We start from the raw sequence: 23,611 nt of genomic DNA, 5'->3' as shown, positions 1-23,611 counted from the left end.
GCCGATACCACCATTTTGTGCTGAATCGGCCCCCCCTGCCGATACTGGTATCGGTGCATCAGTAATCGCAAAACTCATGTGCATTGACTTCATGTTTCTCGCTATGATAAAATCTAAATAAGATTTCTGTTGAGAAAAAAATATTTAGGGTTTCCTTCCTTTGAAAAATTATAATATTGAATTAATAATAAAGTCAAAAACAAATAAAAAATCAATAGTAAAACGTTTACAGTTTTCCCCGTTTCTGTTTCTCAATTTTTTTTTAAAAAACTGAATATTTACCATTTTTTATTTGCTAGTTTTTTTTTATTTCATTTTTGTTTTTGTATTCATAGATGTAAACAAATGAAAATAAATAAAAATGTAAAAGAAACCAGATAATATTTGCTATAAATAGGCTGAAAAAAAGATTTGGAAAGATTTGAGCTCAACAATACCTCTAAAGAATTCATTGACTATCAAAATAGTTGTCCACTCATTTGATCATGAATTGGTTTTCAATTTATCATGGCTGAAGGAAACCATGACTACAATGTGATCCGCGACAAAAATGACTTTGACACCCCTGTCCTGTTAATAGCAGCAGCCAAAGAGTTGATGATATAACAATGTCAATTCCCTTGTTCAAAAAAACACAGAGTATTCCTTTGAGACATTTTACAGTAGAACGCAGCATGATGTCAAGTGACGCATGAGTGCGCATGCTTGCGGTCGAGTGAGCCTGTAAGAGAACGAGGAGCGAGAAAGTGACACTAATGTAAAACAAACACTCATTAGTCTGTTTATTTAGTGGGTCATCACGTGAGTGCATCCACTTGTCAGGCGGCCTTCCCAAAGACAAAACATAAATTTTTCATGTAGTATTGTTGAACTACAATATTATGCGCAACAAGGATTTGTAATCAGGATGAAAATTGGGTGAAAATTATCTGATTTTTTTTTTTTTTTTTTTTTTAATTTAAAGACTATAAATATCAGAGAATATTGAGTTTTTTACTCCAGTCTTGTTAAATATTTTTTTAAGTGAAAAAGTTTTTAAAAAAATTTTTTTTTTTTTAAAAAACCTTTTTCACTTAAAAATGTTAAATATTTACATGCAATTGGAAAAATAAATGACAAATAGAATAATTATAGATTTTTGTCCCTTTAAACTTTTGTTTAATTTAAACAAAATGTAACATTTTCTTTTCTTTCCTTTTCTTTTTTTTTTTAAGGGATAAGAGAATATTAATATTAACTCATTTGTTTGAATTGGACGTCTATTACCGTCAATGGCAGTCGATGGCTTCATAATTCCATATCCAAGCATCACTAAATGGGCAGATGTTTGCATAAATATCTAATTTTGATGAATTTGCAAAGACAATCTGCTTCCATCAAGGACAACAGAAATCTGAGAATATTTTTTCCGTTTTTTTTAATTAAAGATTTTTTTAATTAAATAAAAGAACATGAAAATATGTTTCATTTTTTTTTCTTAAGTAAATATAAGTTGTAAGAATAAATAAAATAATAGAAAAGGGAATAGCTATTGATCTTTTTCCTTTAATATATTTTTGTAATTTAAAAATAATAATAATTCCACGACCAAGCATTACTAAGTGTGCCGATGTTTGCAAATATCTAATTTTGATTAATTCAAAGATGTATATTGACAATGTGTCAATTTTTTCTTCATTTTTAAATCAAAATGTGCTTTTGAAAAACAGAATAAACAGAAATAGAATTGTTATTGATCTTTTGCCTTTTTATGTTTTTTTTTATTTAAAAAATGGAAAACAATTAATTTTTTTTAAATTATTATAATTCTGTGACTGATCAACATTAAAATTCATTTGCAGATTTTTCCAAATATCTCATTTTTATTAATTGCAAGGAAATTGCTTTATTGAGGACTACAGAAATCAGATTTTCTTTCTTTTTTCTTCTTTTTTTCCTTTTTCAAAAAAATGTGTGCAAAAATCTCTTTTTAATTTAAAGTATATACAGTATACTGTATATTTTAATTCAGTAAAAAAATATTTTTAAAAAAGAGAATGTCCCGATCGCATCATTTTGCACCGGAGTATTAGTCACCTTTCTTTTGGCAATGCAATTGTATGTATGGATAATTTTGTTTTGTTTTTTAGCGCTTAATAAAGGCAGATTAATATTTGCTTTTACTTTGTAAAACAACTATTACTATTGCATATTTAAGGCATTTAAATGGGTCAGGGGTTAAAAAGGTGAGAAGGGTGTGGAGGAAATATGTTCAGTTACACTGTACAACTACGGCTGTCCAAAACGACTAATTTTCTCCCGGTTAGTCAGCCGACTATTTTTACGATTAGTTGACTAATCTAATATTTTTTTTTTTTTTTTTTTTTTTTTTTACTAATTTAGCAATGAAATTGTTGATGATGCTTATTAATCCACAAAAACATTTTGGAACACTTAAATTATTTAGTAAACTACAGATAAACATGTAAATAACAACAATAAATCACAAATAAACAATTAGGTCAAATGCTGATAGCATTAACTAGTGCAAAAGAATGGAATGTAAACAGATTCAGAACACTGACTTCGCCTTTCCAATATCATTCAAAACAATTCTTAAAAAAAAATATCTAGCATTAATGTTATTGTATACGAAATAGAAAAGGGAATAGTTATTGATCTTTTTCCTTTAACATATTTTTCTAATTTAAAATCAATGATGATAATTCCATGACCAAGCATTACTGAGAGTGCCGATGTTTGCAAATATCTAATTTTGATTAATTCAAAGATGTATATATATATATATATATATGTATATATACATACACTTTTTTTTTCATTTTTAAATAAAAATGCTTTTGAAAAATAAATGAATAATCAGAAAAAAATAGTTATTGATCTTCTGCCTTAAGGTTTTTTTATTTAAAAAATGGAAAATATCTACACAATAATAAATTTTAAAAATTATATATATTATAATTCTGTGACTGATCATCATTAAAACTCATTTGCAGATTTTTCCAAACATCTCAATTTTATTAATCGCATCAAAAATGCTTTATTAAGGACTACATAAATCTGAATATTTATGGTTTTTCTATTTTTTTTCTTCAAAAAAAGTGCACAGATTTTCATCTTTTTAAATTTACAGTATACATACAGTATATTTTAATGCAAAAAAAAAAAAAAATTAAAAAGACGTTCGCATCATTTTGCACCCGAGTATCAGTCACCTGATTTTGAGAAAGCTGCCGATAGTGAGTCCCGAACCGATACCAGGGGAAAAAAAGAAAATTGAGCAAAACATATTACAGTACTGTAATGTTTACAGTACTTTCTCTTCCCCTTTATCCGGGAGTATATTTTTGTTTCTCTTGGCAATCCAATTGTATGTATGGATTATTTTGTTTTGTTTTTAAGTACCTACTAAAAGCAGATTAATATTTGCTTCAATCTTGTAAAACAATTATTACTATTGCACAGTCACCGTAATTTTCGAACTATAAAATGCACCTGACTATAAGCCGCCACCCACCAAATTGGGACACAAAAACGGCATTTGTTCTTAGATAAGCTGCACCGGACTGTAAGCTGCAACTGTCCTTCACTGTATTATGGGATATTTACACCAAAAGATATTAACCGGTAACACTTTATTTGACAGCAGTGTCATAAGACTGTCATAATTATGACATGACACTGTCATGAGCATTAATGAATGCTTATGACAGATGTCATTTAGTGTGATCCAGCAAATTATCTCACTTTTGAATGGATGTAAAAGATCTGGAGCTGGACATAAATAGAGTTAGTGACAAAATTTGCTGGATGACACTTAATGAAATCTGTTATTAGAATTCATTAATGCCCATGACAGTGTCATGTCATAATTATGACAGTCTTATGACAGTCTTATGACGCTGCTGTCAAATTAAGTGTTACCTATTAAGCCCAATAAATCAACAAATAACTGGACTATAAGCCGCAGGATTTTAAATGAGGGAAAAAAATTTGTGGCTTATAGTCCGAAAGTTACGGTACATAGTCCAACTTTTCTCAGGGCGTGGTTTTTGACTACAGCTAAATTGTAAACCCCAAAGTAATATGACAGTAAATAACCCGTAGTGAACTGATGAGTCAACACAAGAGAAAAATACTCGGTGAATAATTGCCGATCAAAATAATGTAGGGCTTCAACTAACGATTATTTTCATAATTGATTAATCGGACGATGAATTAAACAATTAATCCATTTAATGGATTAATGTCACTTCTTTCAATTACCTTCACAATTAACCTTTAATGCGGTTTTCAGCATGTTTTAAGTAGCAATGATGACAAAATGAAAAATCATATTCGTTGGCAACTAATTTATAAATCAATGTAAGCGATTCGTTGTTGCAGCTTTACTAAGAAGCGAGTTTAGACAGTAAGATGTCCGAAAATTGGCAAAAATGTGAATTGTTGTTTTCCAAAGTAAAAGCAGATTATTGTTCATGTCCTACTTTGACTTAACAAATATATAATGAAGAAATCTGGTAATATTTACAACTGAGAAGTGATATATTTGTTAGAATTTCAAGAATTTAGACAAGTTTAGGGTGAAGAAGGTCCTAAACGATTAATCGGTTATCAAAATAGTTGTAGATTAATTTGCTAATCGATTAGCTGTTGATTAATCGACTCTAAAATAATAATTAGTGTCATCAAATGCCAAAGTTACGCTAGTGTGCCAGAAGCGCCATGCATCGACACAACACACAAACACAAAACCATTCCGTTCTTCAGCTCTGGTAACATCGGGCCACCCAACAAAATGAGGTTAGGAATGCTAGATCCGGCACCTTGTATGACCCGGCCCGGCCCCACACTTCATCACATGCTGAGGCCTAGTTGCCATGGCACCTGCACCCCCCTAGTGCCACACCTCTTCATACTTCTGATCTCTTGCATGGCAATTGATGTCCAACCGATTTGAATTGAGAGGGGCTGGCAGAGAATGAACGTTCATTTGCTGCCATCATTCCCAGTTCAAATGGATTGGACGTCTATTAGTGACAACTAATTGAAATTTACAGCAGAATTATGTTTATGGAAATTGAATAGCCTATTTTTGAAGTGAGTTTATCACTGTACGTCCTAGCCATTTACAGTGCGAGGGTGGCAGCGAATTAACGATGCCACTCTCCCACTTTAAAAGGATTGGACGTCTATCACAGTCAATGGCAAACTGAGTTAAAAAGGGCTACATCCCGCTGCGCTAGCAATGCGATGCAAACGTGCGCTTTTCTCTTCCTAGATGACAAAACCGTGTCATAGTTGAATTATACGCTATCAAAATGGGCTTTGTGCACGACATCACGTGACCAGAGACCTGATTTAAAGCGCTAATGCTGCCGCAGGTAAAAGGCGAGCAGTGGATTCAGTTCCACGTGGATTCCATTCGAAAACGACGCTGCTTACCTTTCTTCCTCATCGTTCCTCGCGCGGAGAGGCAAATGTGGCTGCCCTAATAGGAGCGAGAGCGGCCATTGTGCAGACGAGAGGCGGACGGCAGCGGAAGGCACCGTGGAAGCGAGCTTCTCTTCTCTCTCCCCTAGCTCACACACGAACACGGTGATGAATTCAATTAGAGTGATGAAGCCTTGGGACGCCAGAGGGCGCTATTTCAAAGTTGTTTGCAGTTTACAGGATGTTGCCACATAATCGTAATGCGCATGCTTTGACACTGACTGAAATTAAATGTCTTTTTTTTTCATGTCATTTTAAAAATTTTAATAAATATCAGACGGCCATCTTGGGACGATATCTAAGGGACGCTGACCCTTTTAGTGACTATAGATGACGGCCATTTTGGGAACTTATCTACAGGAACCCTTATCTTTTTGAGCAAATGAATATTTTTGGCCATTAAAATACATAGTAATTATTATAATTGTTTAATAATGTGCTTTTTATGTATGAATACTTTTAATAAGTAAATTAATTTATAAATGAATAAAATGTTAATAGCAACAAAATTAATAAAGTTATAATGAATACAAACTGCAATAAACCCTTAAACTTACCCTTTTACAGAAAAAGTGATTATTTTTAGTCATTTTAAATATACCTTATTATTTAATCATGTTTTTGTTGTTTCTATTTTATTTTTATATTAACAAATGCTATTAATCTTATTTGTATAATATATATATATATATATATATATATATATATATATATATATACTGGACTGTCTCAGAAAATTAGAATACACAATATTCTAATTTTCTGAGACAGTCCTGTACATTAATCCACCATTTAAAGCAGGGGTGTCCAAACTTTTTGCAAAGGGGACCAGATTTGGCGTGGTAAAAATGTGGGGGGCCGACCTTGGCTGACGTCCTTTACATAGAACAATATACAGGACTGTCTCAGAAAATTAGAATATTGTGTATTCTAATTTTCTGAGACAGTCCAGTATATATATATATATATTAGGGCTGTCAAAATTATCGCGTTAATGGGCAGTAATTAATTTTTTAAATTAATCACGTTAAAATATTTGACGCAATTAACGCACCTGCCCCGCTCAGACACATTTAAATGACAGTATAGTGAAATGCCCACTTGTTAATTGTGTTTTGTGGAGTTTTGCTGCCCTCTGCTGGCGCTTGGGTGCGACTGATTTTATAGGCTTCAGCACCCATGAGCATTGTGTAAGTAATTATTGACATCAACAATGGCGGTTTACTAGTTTATTTTTTGATTGAAAAATTTACAAATTTTATTAAAACGAAAACATTAAGAGGGGTTTTAGTATAAAATGTCTATAACTTGTACTAACATTATCTTTTAAGAACTACAAGTCTTTCTATCCATGGGTTGCTTTAACAGAATGTTAATAATGTTAATGCCATCTTTTTGATTTATTGTTATAATAAACAAATACAGTCCTTATGTACCGCATGTTGAATATGTATATCCATCTTGTGTCTTATCTTTCCATTCCAACAATAATTTACAGGAAAAAAATGGCATATTTTATAGATGGTTTGAATTGCGATTAATTGTGATTAATTACGATTAATTTTTAAGCTGTAATTAACTCGATTAAAAATGTTAATCGTTTGACAGCCCTAATATATATATATATATGTATATATATATATATATATATATATATATATATATATATATATATTCATATATATGTATGTATGTTTTGTGGAAGTCCCTATTTAATTTTATTTACTTATTGAATGTTGTATGTATTTGAGTGTCCTCTTAGTGTTATGGATTAGACGTCTATTGTCGACAACCGCAGCCAATGAATTCACCCATCACATGAACGGCTTTATAATCCCCCATGTCCCATTTAGGGTCAGTTAGATATCCCCCTTCTTCCTGTCATCCTCCTTTGTGTACACTGTACAGCATAGAAAGCGAGTAATATTACTCCGACTGCGGTGGACGCGAATAATGTCCCTTGCCCCCCAGGCCACATCACATCACAAAGCAGAGACGCACATCATTAAGGCACACGAGAAGGAGCGCAGAATGCCTATGACTAAGATCTAAGGTCAAAAGTGAGGTCACATGCACCGACTGTTTCTCAGATAAGTCACAAGCGGAGGTTATGGAACCTATACTGTATCCAAGACATTATTTTTTTGTGTGTGTGAAGCTTTTCTGCAAGCTAATTGTACATGTACATCTGTGTTCGTGTCTCCAGAGATGGATGGGGGTCATCCGGAGAAACACCTGCCTCCTTCTGTAGGAAAACTCCCACCCCTATTGTTTTTACATTGACTACACAGTTGCTTTGATACACTCAAATATTGTTTTAAAAAAATCCCCCCAAATAAAATGAAATAGAAATATAATGAATTCAAAATGTAAAAAAGTAAAATTAAAGAAATTTTGAAAACATAAACAATTTATTAAAAAGGAGGGAATTTTAATAAGTTGAACCAATGAGTTAAATGAGTGTCATATTAGGTTTAATCACTGGCGACTAGTCTCGGGTGCTCCAAAGTCAGGTTGATAACATCCAACACACACACAACCCAATTGGGGCTATGAGCAGTTTTCCAAAAAAAAAAAAAAAAAAAAAGGGAACCGTCAATAGCAGTTTAGTGCTTAGCTGATATTTGATTTTAACACAAAAAATATCATCTGGGAGAACTGACAATGAATTATCATGTTTCGGTGTCATTGACAGCGATAGACGATAGATGCCCAATCCATTTGAACTGTCGTCATGCAAATACTGTTTGAGATTTTTAATTTTCAAATTCCTTTTATCTTTATTTAGTTATTTATTTATTTATTGCGTTTTTACGTTAATTGGTTAACTCCTTCAAATGTCTACACAAAAAGAAAATTAATTTGCAGTTATCAACTCTTTCTATTCCGAGTGACAGAAAACATGAAGTTGCAATGCTGCACTCTTGTGGTAGTACTTATGTGTGCATCTACTTGGTTGAAAAGCACGGTGCACTATTGCATAGCCTCGGGTTTTTGGAGATGTTAACATAAAACAATCAAAAATATAATACATTATAGTAAATAGAACAGGTTCTTCGAAATTGCTCCATATTCAACTTTCAATTTTCTAACGAAGATGCAGCAATTTTACTGCATACATAAGTCTTTCAGTGCCATTGACGATGACAGACGTCCAAATCATGTGGCTCTTTTCATTCTTCTGCTGTGGACTGTGAGGATGTGACAGTGAATGAATTTCAGTTTTCTTCCAACCCACCCATTTGTCCATTAAACATGAGGACGACTATCACAGTCACACTTTCTCACACACCTCTTTTTCACTCTTGCACACACACAAATTATAACAAGAACGGTGAGCAAAAATCCCAGAACCACACGGGGGGACCTAGTGAATGACCTACAGAGAGCTGGGACCACAGTAACAAAGGCTAATATCAGTAACACAATGCGCCGCCAGGGACTCAAATCCTGCACTGCCAGACGTGTCCCCCTGCTGAAGCTAGTACACGTCCAGGCCCGTCTGCGGTTCGCTAGAGAGCATTTGGATGATCCAGAAGAGGACTGGGAGAATGTGTTATGGTCAGATGAAACAGAAATAGAACTTTTTGGTAGAAACACAGGTTCTCGTGTTTGGAGGAGAAAGAATACTGAATTGCATCCGAAAAACACCATACCCACTGTGAAGCATGGGGGTGGAAACATCATGCTTTGGGGCTGTTTTTCTGCAAAGGGACCAGGATGACGGATCTGTGTAAAGGAAAGAATGAATGGGGCAATGTATCGAGAGATTTTGAGTGAAAATCTTCCATCAGTAAGGGCATTGAAGATGAGACGTAGCTGGGTCTTTCAGCATGACAATGATCCCAAACACGCAGCCAGGGCAACAAAGGAGTGGCTTCGTAAGAAGCATATCAAGGTCCTGGAGTGGCCTAGCCAGTCTCCAGATCTCAACCCATAGAAAATCTGTGGAGAGAGTTGAAAGTCCGTGTTGCTCAACGACAGCCCCAAAACATCACTGCTCTAGAGGAGATCTGCATGGAGGAATGGGCCAAAATACCAGCAACAGTGTGTAAAAAGCTTATAAAGAGTTACAGAAAACGTTTGACCTCCGTAATTGCCAACAAAGAGTACATAACAAAGTATTGAGATGAACTCTTGGTATTGACCAAATACTTATTTTCCACCATTATTTGCAAATAAATCCTTTAAAAATCAAACAATGTGGTTTTCTGGATTTTTTAAAACATTCTGTCTCTCATGGTTGAGGTTTACCCATGTTGACAATTACAGGCCTCTCTAATATTTTCAAGTGGGAGAACTTGCACAATTAGTGGTTGACTAAATACTTATTTGCCCAACTGTATATGCTCGGATAGTAGCTTAGCCCATGCTGTGTGGGTGTGTGTGCGTGCGTGTGTGAGCGTGCACATTTTTCTGTCGTACCTAGTGGAGACGTAGACGCCGCATCCTTTTTGACTGAATATTCCAGCCAGGAATATTTATGATCATACGTTGAAAATAAGGTTATTGTTTTTTTTTGTTTCCCATCATTTTTAGGGGAATTCTAAATCAGGCTGCTTAGGACAGATATGCTTTAGGCATAGATCGTCGTCCATTGAATATGGTACGCCCGGTGGTGGCTCTGATGTACAATTAACGTCTTTAGTGGGGCAAACTGAAACTCCACTCAACATTTTGCTGGTGATCTCCGGCGTTTCATAGTCCACATATTCAATCCTTGGTTTTCGCTCAGTAGTTGTTGTCGCTAATGAAAGTTTAGGTTTGAAAAAATTATGTATATCTATCTTGCATCTTCTGTCCTCAGGTGGTTTTGGCTAAGCAAAGCAAATGATCGTCTCTCAGGTGCTAGTCACATGATCTGTTAAAAAATAATTTTGGCCCATCATAAAAATATTTTTTTTTGTTCATTTCATCCATTTTTATTGTTTGTTTTATTGCTTTACAACTTTTATAGACACCATTTTACCGGCAAAGTCTTAATTCTAAATTCATATACGTATATCAGTCAATTACATGCAATGACATTTTAGGTCACCAGGGGGGGCTATGACCCCCCAATCTCTGCGTATGACGCACACACTCACATTGGATATGCATTTTTATTGTGTCATAGCACATATCTTCACTGTCACTTTAGATTCCACTTGTACTTATTTTAGTTGTATACAGGACTGTCTCAGGAAATTAGAATATTGTGATAAAGTTCTTTACTCTCTGTAATGCAATTAAAAAAACAAAAATGTCATACATTCTGGATTCATTACACATCAACTGAACTATTTCAAGCCTTTTATTATTTGAATATTGCTGATTTTGGCTTACAGCTTAAGAAACCTCAAAAATCCTATATCAAAAAATTAGAATACTTCCTCAGACCAAGTAAAAAAATAATTTAATAACAGCAAAACTAAATCAAACATTTGAAAATGTCCATTGATGCACTCAGTACTTGGTTGGGAATCCTTTTGCACGGATTACTGCATCAATCCGGCGTGGCATGGAGGCAATCAGCCTGTGGCATTGCTGAGGTGTTATTGATGCCCAGGATGCTTCGATAGCGGCCTTCAGCTCATTTGCATTTGTAGGTCTGGTGTCTTTCATCTTCTTCTTAACTATACCCCACAAATTCTCGATGGGGTTCAGGTCAGGGGAATTAGCAGGCCAATCAAGGACAGTGATGCCATGGTCAGTGCACCAGTTACTGGTGGTTTTGGCACTGTGGGCAGGTGCCAGATCATGCTGGAAAATGAAATCCTCATCTCCATAGAGCTTTTCAGCAGATGGAAGCATGTAGTGCTCTAAAATCTCTTGGTACACAGTTGCATTTACTCTGGACTTGATGAAACACAGTGGACCAACACCAGCAGCTGACATGGCTCCCCAAACCATTGCTGACTGTGGGAACTTCACACTGGATTTCAAGCAACTTGGATTTTGCTCCTCTCCAGCCTTTCTCCAGACTCTGGCGCCTTGACTTCCAAATGAAATGCAAAACTTGCTTTCGTCTGAAAAGAGGACTTTGGACCACTCTGCAACTGTCCAGTGCTTCTTCTCCATAGCCCAAGTCAGACGCTTCTTCCGTTGTCTTGAGTTCAGAAGTGGCTTGACCATGGGAATACGGCTATTGTAGCCCATTTCCCGGACACGTCTGTGAACTGTGGCTTTTGATACCTGGACTCCAGCTTCAGCCCACTGTCTTTGAAGCTCCCCCAAATTCTGGAAGCGGCTCTTCTTCACAATTTTGTTAAGGCTGCGGTCATCTCTCTTGGTTGTGCAGCGTTTCCGGCCACATTTTTCCCTTCCAACAGACTTTTTGTGGATATGCTTTGAAACTGCACTCTGTGAACAGCCTGCTCTTTGAGAAATTTCTTTTTGTGTCTTACCCTCCTGATGGAGGGTATCAATGATGGTCCTCTGGACAGCAGTCAGATCAGCAGTCTTCCCCATACTTGTGATTTAGTTTACTGAACCAAGCTGAGTGTTTTTAAGGCTCAGGAAACCCTCGCAGGTGTTTCGAGTTAATTAGATGATTCAGGTGATTAGTTGAATAGCCTACTTGTATACTTTTTCATGATATTCTAATATTTTGAGATAGGATTTTTGAGTTTTCTTAAGCTGTAAGCCAAATTCAGCAATATTAAAATAATAAAAGGCTTGAAATAGTTCAGTTGATGTGTAATGAATCCAGAATGTATGACATTTTTGTTTTTTTAATTGCATTACAGAAAGTAAAGAACTTTATCACAATATTCTAATATATACCTTTTATATATTTCTCTTACTTTTCTATGTTTTATACTTTTGACTATGCTGCAATACCTGAATTTCCCCTATGGGGGATCACCGAAGGAATAATTTATCTATTTTACTTCAAATGGAGTGGATGTCTATGCTAGAAGTGGCACCTAATGAGTTAAGAATAATTATAATATACTGTATTCTCAAAACCCAGCCTGAATCATAGCCATGTTATCAGGGTTTATAATAAACCAAACCATTTGTGAATTTCGGTTCTTTGTGTATAGAAGTTATAAATTTGACCACTTAGTTACAGTTACGAGAGTAAATGTAATTCGGTACTTTCCACACATGCTTCTCACAACCACTTACATTTGTTATTGAATCACTGAAGCGCGCCTTTCACTTGGAGGCCAAACTGATGATTGACTTTGGACACTGTCGATGAAACTTGAGTGTGTGGCGTTCACAGTTCACTGAACACTTGCAGAAATTTTGGCCGCCTCTTCCGAGGCTGACAAACGTGCAAGATCTTGTTCAACCACTTCAACGTCTATGCCCGTCAATGGCTCAGTTTACATGGGCTCCTTCCAATGGCATCCATTGCTTAACGGTTGCTGTTTGTTTGCTTTAAAACTAAGTACTGTATGTTTAGTCGGTCTGTACACACAGGTCAAAACATGTGAGTCAATTGGTAGCAACACTTGTGCTGTAAAAGGTTCCTAACACCACATTTTGAAAAACAGCACCCTGTCAAATTCATGGAAAAACACTGGTTGTATTTTACTAAAGGAAACAGGAAAAAGTTTTAAAAGCTGAAGTAATCTGACCTTTTAGCTAGATTGCCGGAAACATGCCAGCCGAACCGTCGGACTCGCGCTGGTGCAGCTCCAACGACTTGGGCCAGCGAAACCCGACAACCCGGTCAAAAGGCCAAACTCCACGCGTTCACGTTAATTTTAACCCCCTTTATACTGACTCCATTTTGAAAGCTGGTAGACGGCTTCGAAACACAAGTTGACAATTTATTCAGGTCAACAGAGATCAAACAGTAAGTCACACAGCAAATAGGTCCCCGACAGAGAGGCATTTCTGGATCCAGGGTCAACAAAACAACGAGCACATCGGAATGTCCCCGAGAAGTGACAGTTGTTAGCTAAAAGTTCAGTCTTTTTGAAGTCTGCTGTACCGGTGGGCTGTACGAAGGGTGTGCCTAGGTGATGTCTAGGATAATTCTTCTGTTGCAGATTTTGGCGGTCAAGTTCGTGCGTCACCATTCGTTGCTGAGTCATGGTTACTGAGGCAACTGAGGTGGGAGCTTCGGCCTACCTTGACGTCTGAGAGGTGGCGAGCTATCAAACTTAGAGTTGTTTTTGTTATCGGGTGTTGTGGTATTACAGGATGTCCCGCCATTTGTTCTGGACTGTCCTGAAGAGCTGATTGTGGGATTATGTGTTGCAGACATGGGTTTGTAGATGTCTTGCCAATCACCTGCTAGTCAGTGTCAATCTTGCTCAGTAAGCTGCATGACGCATGTGTTGGGCTTCCGTGGTCAGAAGGCATCATGTATCTCTTATGCCCTATGTCAAATATATTCTGCTTGTTTTCCTTAAACTATGATATAAATGCTATTTATTTTATATTGGGTACGTTATAGTAATACAAACAGTCCAACAGTAAATATGGGAAAAGATACTATTCCCTGATGGATTTCATTAAGTGTGTTAGAGTAATACAAACAGTCGAACGGTAAATATGAGAAAAGATACTATTCCCATCACAACGAATTATCGTAAAATTATTATGTTTTAATTGTTGATTTTACAACAACAGTCAAAAACTATGAATAATAAATCACAGTTTTTAAAAAATAATAATTACAGTATTTAATTAAATCATTACCGTAATTTTCTGTATTACAGTATTTGTCCTCACTAGGGTCACTGAGCCTATCCCAGCTAACTATGGGCAGAAGAAGTGATACACCCAGAACTGGTTGCCAGCCAATCACAGGACATGTTCACAGTGGCGCCCCCAGGGGGTGGCCAGGGGTGGCCAAGGCCACCCCTATAAATTTGTTGGCCACCCCACTGGCCAGCCCGCTTGCCAGTAAATCGTAGATTGTTGTAGCATCAGTTATGCATTTCATCCCAAATGCAAATCTGCCAGCACCTGCTTTTCCCCAGTAATTATTTTGTTTTGTTAAATGTAGACCTTATGCCTAATATATACATAACACAAAAAAACTGAATTGTTGTGGAACACATAATGTTGACTGGACAGTTATGGACTATGCACATTAAATCATTAGTAACATAAAATATTACACAATACAACAAAGTATATCAGAAGACGTGTCCTTAAGTCTTTCTGATAGTTTTCCCCTGACCTTTTTACTGCAATAACATAATGAAAACCTGAAATTATGGCTGTTAGGTTTGGTGTGCCACCCCAAAATTTTAAGTGGCCCCATCTGGCCACCCCTCTGAAAAATTTCTGGAGGCGCCACTGCATGTTCATTATGTTCTACATTATAATCTGTTGAAAAAAATGTACTGACTAATATTTAACATATTTATACAGCAAATGTTACTGTGGAAATAAAAGAAAAACTGTATTTTTGCTCATATTATACAATGAACAGCATTACACATGTATACATTTTACACATAAACACATTTGATTTAAAAAAGACTTGTTTTTTTTGGTTTGTTTTTTAGACTTATTTAATTGATTTCACGAGGAATCTTTGTCATTCAGGGGAAAAACTACTAAAAAATTTAATTGTTTTAATTTTATTCAGTGAAATTAATAAGGTCGAGGATAATTTTTTTATTTTAGTACTTAGAATTTCATGATTTTATTTATTCATTTATTTATTTTTGACCAATTTCTCGTGAGTGTTAGGGGTTAAGGTTGGTTTAGGAATACCAATGGTGGCACACCACCATCTTGTTTGCTCATAGTGTAACCTCTGAAAATGAATGGACATGAATTTAGTTAGAAAAAAGTAATAGTTTCTACAGCACACACGACTAATAAACATAGTCGATCGGCATGTGATTATTAAGATCGCCACAAGATGTCACCAGACCAAATATTTCTTCTTCTAGAAGCGAGGCCTGAAGTTTTTCTTAAACTCGCTCACTGCCATTGACTTTGACAGACGTCAAATCCCTTTCAACTAGGACGGTTCGCATTGAGTTGTCATGTTGTGTCATGTACTATTGACGGTGATAGAAGTCCAATCCAATTTGACTGCAAGTCTCTCCCAGTCAAAATGGGTTGGACCTCTATTGCTGTTAATGAAACCAATGTTAATCTCTGAAATAAAATTAAAGCCTTTTATGCAGTAAGCAGACTGTTGATGTTTTTCCTTAGATACTGTTTTGTTAGTGGTAATTGGAAAAAGTCATTGAGTGGTTGAAGTAAAAGCAGCTCTTTTTTACAGCAACTCTGGTTCGTCTGTTGCCGTCAATGGCGGCTAATAACTTAATTATTTTTTCTTTTATTTTTTACTTTTAAATTACTTTTCAATGTTTTTTTTTCCCTCTAAAGCTCCTTCTTTCCAGAAAGCATGCAACAGATGCCCTTCAGGCAAGTCTTTCTTGGAGTACAGTATGACACAACACCTCTTTATGTATGAAACCTACCAGCAAGAAGCCAAACAAAAGCCATGTGGTTAAAACGCATTATCCCTCGCCATCCGCTATATGGGTGTTGTAAAAACACAGCGTCATAAACAGCACATTTTCTTTAAATCTTCAACAACATAGCTTTGACGGCTTCCCCGTCATGCCCTCTTGGCAGGGGTGCATAAAAGTCGCACGGTAATCTGAAGCAGACCTGCCGCGGGATAGATGGCACATGCAAGGGATTGGACTTCCAGATGTGTGCCAGCTCGTGTTTGCCTTTGATGCGCTTGCCTCTTTCCTTTGAGAGCGTTAAACGACAACAAAAGAGATGCAGTGGTTGCCTCCGGCCTTATGTAATTTGAAAATTTCCAAGAAAACTAACACAAGCACGCAACATTAATGCATTCGCTGCCATTGACGGCGATAGACGTCCAATTCATTTGGATTGATTTTTTTCTCAGGTGAACAAATAGTCAATGAAGTTCACATTTTTTGTGGGTCAGAGTTGAAGGTGAATGAGAGACAATGGTGAATTTTTTGTTCATGCTAATACTTGACAATTGGAATTGAATGAATAATGTGTTAGGTTTTGTGTTGGGTTTTTCCTAGTGTGACTTGTCTCTGTGATTAACCATTGATTTCACCTGTGTGTGTTCTCCCAGTGTATCCTGCAATCTGCATCCACCTGTGTTACCCAGCTGTTCCTCGTCTCGTTACCCCTTGTCTGCGTGTGTATATAAAGACCCAGTTTCTTGTCACCCCTTGTTGTGTCAATGTCTGTCTGTGTCAAAGTCAAGACCTCTCCAAGCCTTCGTGTACCAGTCCCTCCGTTTAAGTAAGTTTTGTTTAGAACCTTGCCTTTTGATCCCCAGTCCTTTTGTTTGTACTTTGTGCTTTTGTTAGTTATAATTAAAACCATTTTTGGAGTTCTCTGCCACCTGCTTTGCTGCTTTTGTTTTCCTGCGTTTGGGTCCTCACACACCTGCCCGCCCAGCAATCCCAGACAGAAACTGTTAGGTTTTGTGTTGGGTTTTTCCTAGTGTGACTTGTCTCTGTGATTAACCATTGATTTGACCTGTGTGTGTTCTCCCAGTGTATCCTGCAATCTGCATCCACCTGTGTTACCCAGCTGTTCCTCGTCTCGTTACCCCTTGTCTGCGTGTGTATATAAAGACCCAGTTTCTTGTCACCCCTTGTTGTGTCAATGTCTGTCTCTGCCAAAGTCAAGTCCGTTCCGCGCCCTCGTGTACCAGTCCCTTCGCTTAAGTAAGTTTTGTTTGAACATTGCCTTTTGAGCCCTAGCCCTTTTGTTTGTACTTTGTGATTTTGTTAATTATAATTAAAACGTTTTTTGAGTTCATCGCCATCTGCCTCCTGCCTTGCATTTTTGTTTCTCTGCTTTTGGGTCCATACAATCTGCCTGCCCGCGCATTCCCTGACACAATGTCAATGTCAATGAATGTGAATGGGGAATTTTTACTGTTATTATTATTTTTTTTTATTACAAAATTAACAAATGAGTGAAGATGGGGTACTGCTGCCGTCGACTCGGGACGTGGTGAGTCGGGAAGAATACTATGAAGACCTCATCAATTCCATCGACACGCCTTCCTTTGAAGAAGTGGAGTCTGGGGACTGAGCTGTCCGATCTCTGGGGTTGAAGTCACTGAGGTGGTTGGAAAGCTCTTCAGTGGCAAGGCCCCGGGGGTCGATGAGATCCGCCCGGAGTTCCTAAAGGCTCTGCATGTTCTGGGGCTGTCGTGGCTGACATGCCTCTACAACATCGTGTGGACATCAGGGACAGTGCCTCTGGATTGGCAGACCGGGGTGGTGGTCCCCCTTTTTAAGGATGGGGACCGGAAGGTGTCTTCCAATTATAGAGGGATCACACTCCTCAGTCTCCCCGTTAAAGTCTATTCAGGGGTGCTGGAGAGGAGGGTCCGTCGTGAAGTTGAATCTCGGATTCTGGAGGAGCAGTGTGGTTTTTGTCCCAGCCGTGGAACAGTGGACCAGCTCTACACCCTCGGTAGGGTCCTTGAGTGTGCATAGGAGTTCGCTCATACTGTCTACCTGTGTTTTGTGGATCTGGAGAAGGTGTTCGACCGTGTGCCTCAGGGAGTCCTTCGGGGGTGCTCTGGGAGTACGTGGTACCGAGCCCCTTGGTAAGGGATGTTCAGTCCCTGTACGACCGGTGTCAGAGTTTGGTCCACATTCCCGGCATTACTGCAGCAGAAGCATTGACGGGTCTGGTTTGGTGACCTCAGCATTGCATTTCTGCTTTTTGCAGATGATGTGGTGCTGTTGGCTTCATCAAGCTGTGACGCAATTGGGATGAAGATAAGCACCTCCAAATCCGAGACCATGGTCCTCAGTCAGAAAAGGGTGGAGTGGCCTCTCCGGGTCGGGGATGAGATCCTGCCTCATGTGGAGGAGTTCAAGTATCTTGGGGTCTTGTTCACGAGTGAGGGTAGGAGGGAGCGGGAAATAGACAGGCGGATTGGTGTAGTGTCTGCAGTAATGCGGACTCCCGCACCGACCGAGCATTCGCTCGACTCGACATGACCTCGAGACTTGACTCGACTTTACTTGCCCACAACAGGTAAGATTAAGGACTTGATTGTGAATCGAATCATAGTGACTCGTGCAATTACTGCAGTGGTTCTTCAGCCTAGTAACTGTGAACTTTGTGGCAGCTGACTTCAGAAATGGGTAAGTTTGATTCCTGTAAGTGTTTTTTTAAGTGCTACAACAAGTTATAATTTTTTTTCTTAGCTTTGGCCGCAAAGAAAGTGCTAATCATGTATGCCCACCAGAGCCTGGCCTCTTTTAATTATGCTGCCAAAGACATTGCTGTGGAAGTTCTGACTATTAAAGCCTGCACGGTTAAAGTGTCTGACCTCTATGCCATGAAGTTCAAAGCCAGCACTACAGCCGTGGACATCGTTAGTGAAGGTAATGAGTTCAAAAAGCTTTGAAATTTTGTTTTGCTGCCCTTTTTAAATCTAGAATTGCTGACAGTTAACTTTTTGGCTGGCATTGAGAGTGAAAGCTGAACCAAAGTTGCTTTAAAAATCATCTGTTTTTACAGTGATCACACAGTTACTTTGGCGTATTAACTAACATGCTAACGAAACACATTAATCACCTTCCTACTGTCGTACAGGTGTCAAACTGGCATCCAGGGACCTCGATAAAAGCATGTGGACCCCAGATGTGTTTGTGTGCTCTTTAGAATCAATCTTGTTTTTCAGTTAAATCCCATAATCAAGAGTTTGTCACTTGACGTCGAAAATTTCGATATCAACCATACTAATGATTTTGATGGAAAATCAACGTTTATTCAATGTCGTTCTGCTATCTGGGCCTTTTTCCCTTTCTTCGTGAAAAAAAAGGCTTTGGCAAGCAATGGATCAGTATTGTGATTTGTAGAACCATGGCCCCTAAAAAAATGTTCACTGCGTATGAAGGTGAATGACTTCACCTTGCTGGCGTTAAACTGGTCTTTTGGTCTTCCACACAAGTTGAACCATTGTTCACATTTCTTCCTCTTTTTTTGGCTGCGGGAAACGTATGAATAAAACATCCTTCATATGTCGTAATGTCTGGGGTCGTTTCTACAAGTTCCATAGCAGCATGTTTACTCGGCATGTTCTTTTATGAAAGATTACTAGCAGGGGTTGTATGCGAGCGCACCTCTATGTTGACTCCCTTCCGGTTTACAATGGTGTCGTCACATAGTCTTGCGGTCTAATAATAGCATTCGTATGGTACGCTATTGCCTTCTGTCGATCAAATACATAAGGCGGAGTCAGTTAAGTGATTGGCTGTATCGTGGAGTCTGGCGTGCTGTGCTAGCATTTGGTAGTGTCTGGTCGTTAGCATTTGGTAAAGTCGATGGACTGTTATGTAAACTTCCAGAAAGCATCTAATCAAAAAACCGTGCGTCAAAAAGTTCCCCTCCGGAACACAGCATCTCCCACATTAGTTCCGTGGGTGAATTATGTTTGGCAGCTGTAGTGGTCACTACACTTTATTTCTTTAATTTTGACCCTTTTGGGGTTCCATGGTTTTCAAGTTTGGGTAAACAAAATTCAAAAGTATTTTTTGTATTCCCAACTTAACCAGGTCACTAGCAAATATATTGTATAGGCAGACCTCTAAACTAATACAAGGGTTAATTTAAAAAGCTACTGTAGATAATTCGACTGTTTCCCTTTTTTTTTTTTTATCAATAAAAATGGAATGGAACTATAAGATGAGCAATCATTCCCAGTCCTCTCACTTTAAATGAATTGGACGTCTATAGTTGTCAGTGGCAGCTTATAAGTTAACACTCCATTTGTCCCTGAATGCTCATTCAATATCTGCGTTGTCTTCCCGTAAACTGCCTTAAGGAACGTTTTAACGGCTGAGACGAACAAAGTTTGCTTTTCAACAGGAACCCAAGCAAAAGAATATGGTGAACAAGACTCTTGGTTCTTCTCGCACGCTCCAAATAGGTCTGTAATTCATTCTCAAGGTCTCAAGTTGAAAGCTTGAATGAGTCAATTTCATGTCAGTGCTTCCTTTGAACAAATCATCTTTGCACGCCATCTGGTTTCAAGTGTTCGCCTCCCTGTTTGCGGCCGGGTCAAATGTGCTTGCCAGCAGTTTGTTGCTTTCCACAGCAACTTACAAGTGCATGTGCGCATTGATTCTATTTTGTTATGGAAAAAATGAGACACTAGGCCTGGGTGACTTTATAGGTATTTGTAAATTTTCGTGAACTGACTCGAGCGAACGAGGCCGCGGTGGCGAACACGGAAGTCAGATCGAACAGCCCTATGAGACACGCACCGCCATAATGACCAGTTAGCTTGCAGCAACCTCTGCATATAAATAATGCAGGACCTTTTATGACCGTTGACAATGATTAACATCCAATCATGTGTCTTTTTTCATGCTTCTGCCGTAAAATTTAAATAAGTTTATCACGAGACATCTGATCCATTACTATAGGGATGTGGCAGAAAATTAACCAACGCTCCCACTTCAAATGGATTTGACGTCTTGCTCTGTCAATGGCAGCCAATAAGGAAATTATACGCTTTCACATGTCGACAGCAAATCATGTTTTCGACTATTGTCAAAGTCTTACAACCACTGTGTTGGCATAGAATTGCCGGGTTTTGAAGTGCCTTGTGTTTATATGTCAGGGACCAGTCGACGGTCTCTGATCTATTGTCCATCGTGCTGTGCCATTGTCCATCCAGTTCTCCCACTGTGGAGCCATTTTCAGAAGCTTCAATAGCAGGAAGTGGGCACCAATTCACCAGTCTCGGGAAAGGTCAATCTTGCTTTTCTAGTAACCCAAATACACAATACATATAGTTAAAACATCGTAATAAAACGGTGTATGGAACCTAAACATTGCCATTTTTCCAAAGCATACACGAAATAGAAAGGACTATACAGTATTGATGACGAAATCCAAGGTTTTGTGCTAAAAAATAGTTACAGCTAGTCTTGACTCATATATGATCATGTTTCAGTACAATTGACAGTGAATGACATCCAATCCATTTTGACTGGGAGGGCAGACTTGGCCCCAATATTAACAAACAAGTGTGACCTACATGACATGACCCAAATGTAATGTATATGTATGCGGACGCCAAGTCTTTATAGGGTCAGTGTTGTTTTTGGCAGCCCTTTTAATTTTCATCTTAGTCTAATACTTATTAGTCTCAAAGTCATATCGTAGCAATTTCAAAATGTCTTCGTCTATTTTTCGTTGATGAACACCCAGACAAATTTGGAATTAAAACGCTTTAGTCTAAAAATAAAGATTTTGAACAATTTCAAAAGAACATTGACAATCGAGCAGATATTGTAGCATCTACAAGGACAACACCAAATTGATGATAATACACACTCAGCAAGAAAAAAGTACTTTATTTTCAATAAACATACCCTCCTAGACACAACAAACTGTATGTAAAAAAAAAAAAAAAAAAGTTGCCCAAGAGTTTAAGACGATGCTCGCCATACTAACTGTTAGTGCTAATGTGAATGCTACGCTAATGCTACAATTTACATTATGTCTGTGATGATTACTCAACACACAGACCTTTAAAGGCTAAAGTAACATTGCATATTCTCCCTTGCCGAGATAAAAAAATGATTCTTACCATGTGTTTCAAGACAAGATAGTCTGGAGAGGATACCGGTAGGTGGGTGCAGCACGTTACATGACTGACACGACTAAACACTGATACAATGCAGGCTAACTACTCGTACAATAAGAAAATGTCACACATTGTTTGCATATGACAGAAACTATGGCGTATTTTGTCATATTCTTGTCTTGTCTTGTCAGACGAAAGCCGGTATTTGTCTCGTAACGTTTAAGTGTCCCAAGACACGTTTTTATTTCGTTATCTTTTCATTATCGTCATGAAAACATTGTTCGTTGACGAAAAATATTTTCATTGTCATCATCGTTGACGAAAACAACAATAATAGGGATACGTTGTGGTTTTTTTTTTTTTTTTTTTTTTAATTATCCAAATGAGTCACTTGCCCTTTGAAGATTTATGGGTAGGATTGCTTATTTTTCTTCTTTTCTATTTTAATCACATGCTTCACATGTTCGCCGTTATTCTTTGTTGATGGAATAGGGAAGACATCGCATGCATGGCTGCCATTTAACTCATCCCTCCATTTTCTTTGGAGCATATCGTAGTTAGCGTCGTAGGGAGTTGAAGCCCCTACCCCCTGACCTCAGACTAAAGAGAACCTAGGCCCGGGTGATTTTATCATAGAGATCATAGATCATAAAATTTGAGGACAAATAGTAGCCTGATTACTGTTTGGCAATGGAGTCCATGAAAAATAGCCCAATGTTGATGCTTTTCAAGGTATTTACGATACTCCACCTGAGTTAAGAAAATGATACATATTGTGCATTAAAAGATAAAATGCACTTCAAACACGTGGTGTAATGTAAATAAAAAACAGAAGACACAATTCACACGCTGACAAAAACTTATTCAACTCTAAAAATAATGAATATACCTGCACAAAAACCTCAAAAACATTCATTAAAAAATACATAGAACAACCCTAACAATTAAGCTCTTTGTATTCTACAAAAAATAATTTACAAAAGCAAGACAGAAGAAGCGATGTTCTGTCATGACAGATCTCGGCTACTAGTTTAACCAGTTTGCATTTTTTATTGCAATGTTTTTTTCTTATTCAGATTTGTTTCAAGACTACAGTTACAGTTAGACTTCACTTTGATAGTTAATGCAGTTATTGCAATTTTGTTGTTTTATCACAATAGATTGCTTTATTTACATTTCAAAAACCAGCAGCCATTCATTTACGAATGTGATTGCACTTTAGTTTACATATTTAAATGCTCAAGTATTAAGATTTGAATGAGGCAAAATAACATGCTTTTCTCTCAAATATATTGTTATAATCATTTGTTTAGCATAATTACAGACACCATGATTTTAACGAGATATTATCGCGTACTTACCTCGTTTTGATCCAAAAACACTGTGTAGCATGTCTCACCGAGTGTCAAGATACAGTTGTGAATGGCCACAGCCGGACTTTTGGGGGATTTTATGGGTGAAACATGGTAATATAACAAGGGTCGCAACAGACATCAAGGAGTGGTCGAGATTTTCTTTTTCACATATTTACCCTTTAAAACTTTTTTTTTTCAATGTTTCGTTGTTTGGATCGAT

General features: G+C 37.5%; 1 protein-coding gene across 1 annotated transcript in view; it reads right to left on the bottom strand.

The window, feature by feature from the left end:
- LOC130927508 (vang-like protein 1) overlaps positions 1 to 5,599 on the bottom strand; it is a 40,247-nt gene extending 34,648 nt beyond the window's left edge. The window contains exon 1 of the mRNA XM_057853396.1: positions 5,446 to 5,599. The gene's annotated coding sequence lies outside the window, so the exon portion shown is untranslated. The remainder of the gene's footprint in view (positions 1 to 5,445) is intronic.
- Between the last annotated feature and the right edge of the window lie 18,012 nt (positions 5,600 to 23,611).

The sequence above is a fragment of the Corythoichthys intestinalis genome, chromosome 12 (assembly GCF_030265065.1).
Source record: "Corythoichthys intestinalis isolate RoL2023-P3 chromosome 12, ASM3026506v1, whole genome shotgun sequence".
NCBI lineage: Eukaryota > Metazoa > Chordata > Actinopteri > Syngnathiformes > Syngnathidae > Corythoichthys > Corythoichthys intestinalis.
Note: the sequence above shows the minus strand (reverse complement) of the source record. Positions and strands in the feature narration are given on the sequence as shown.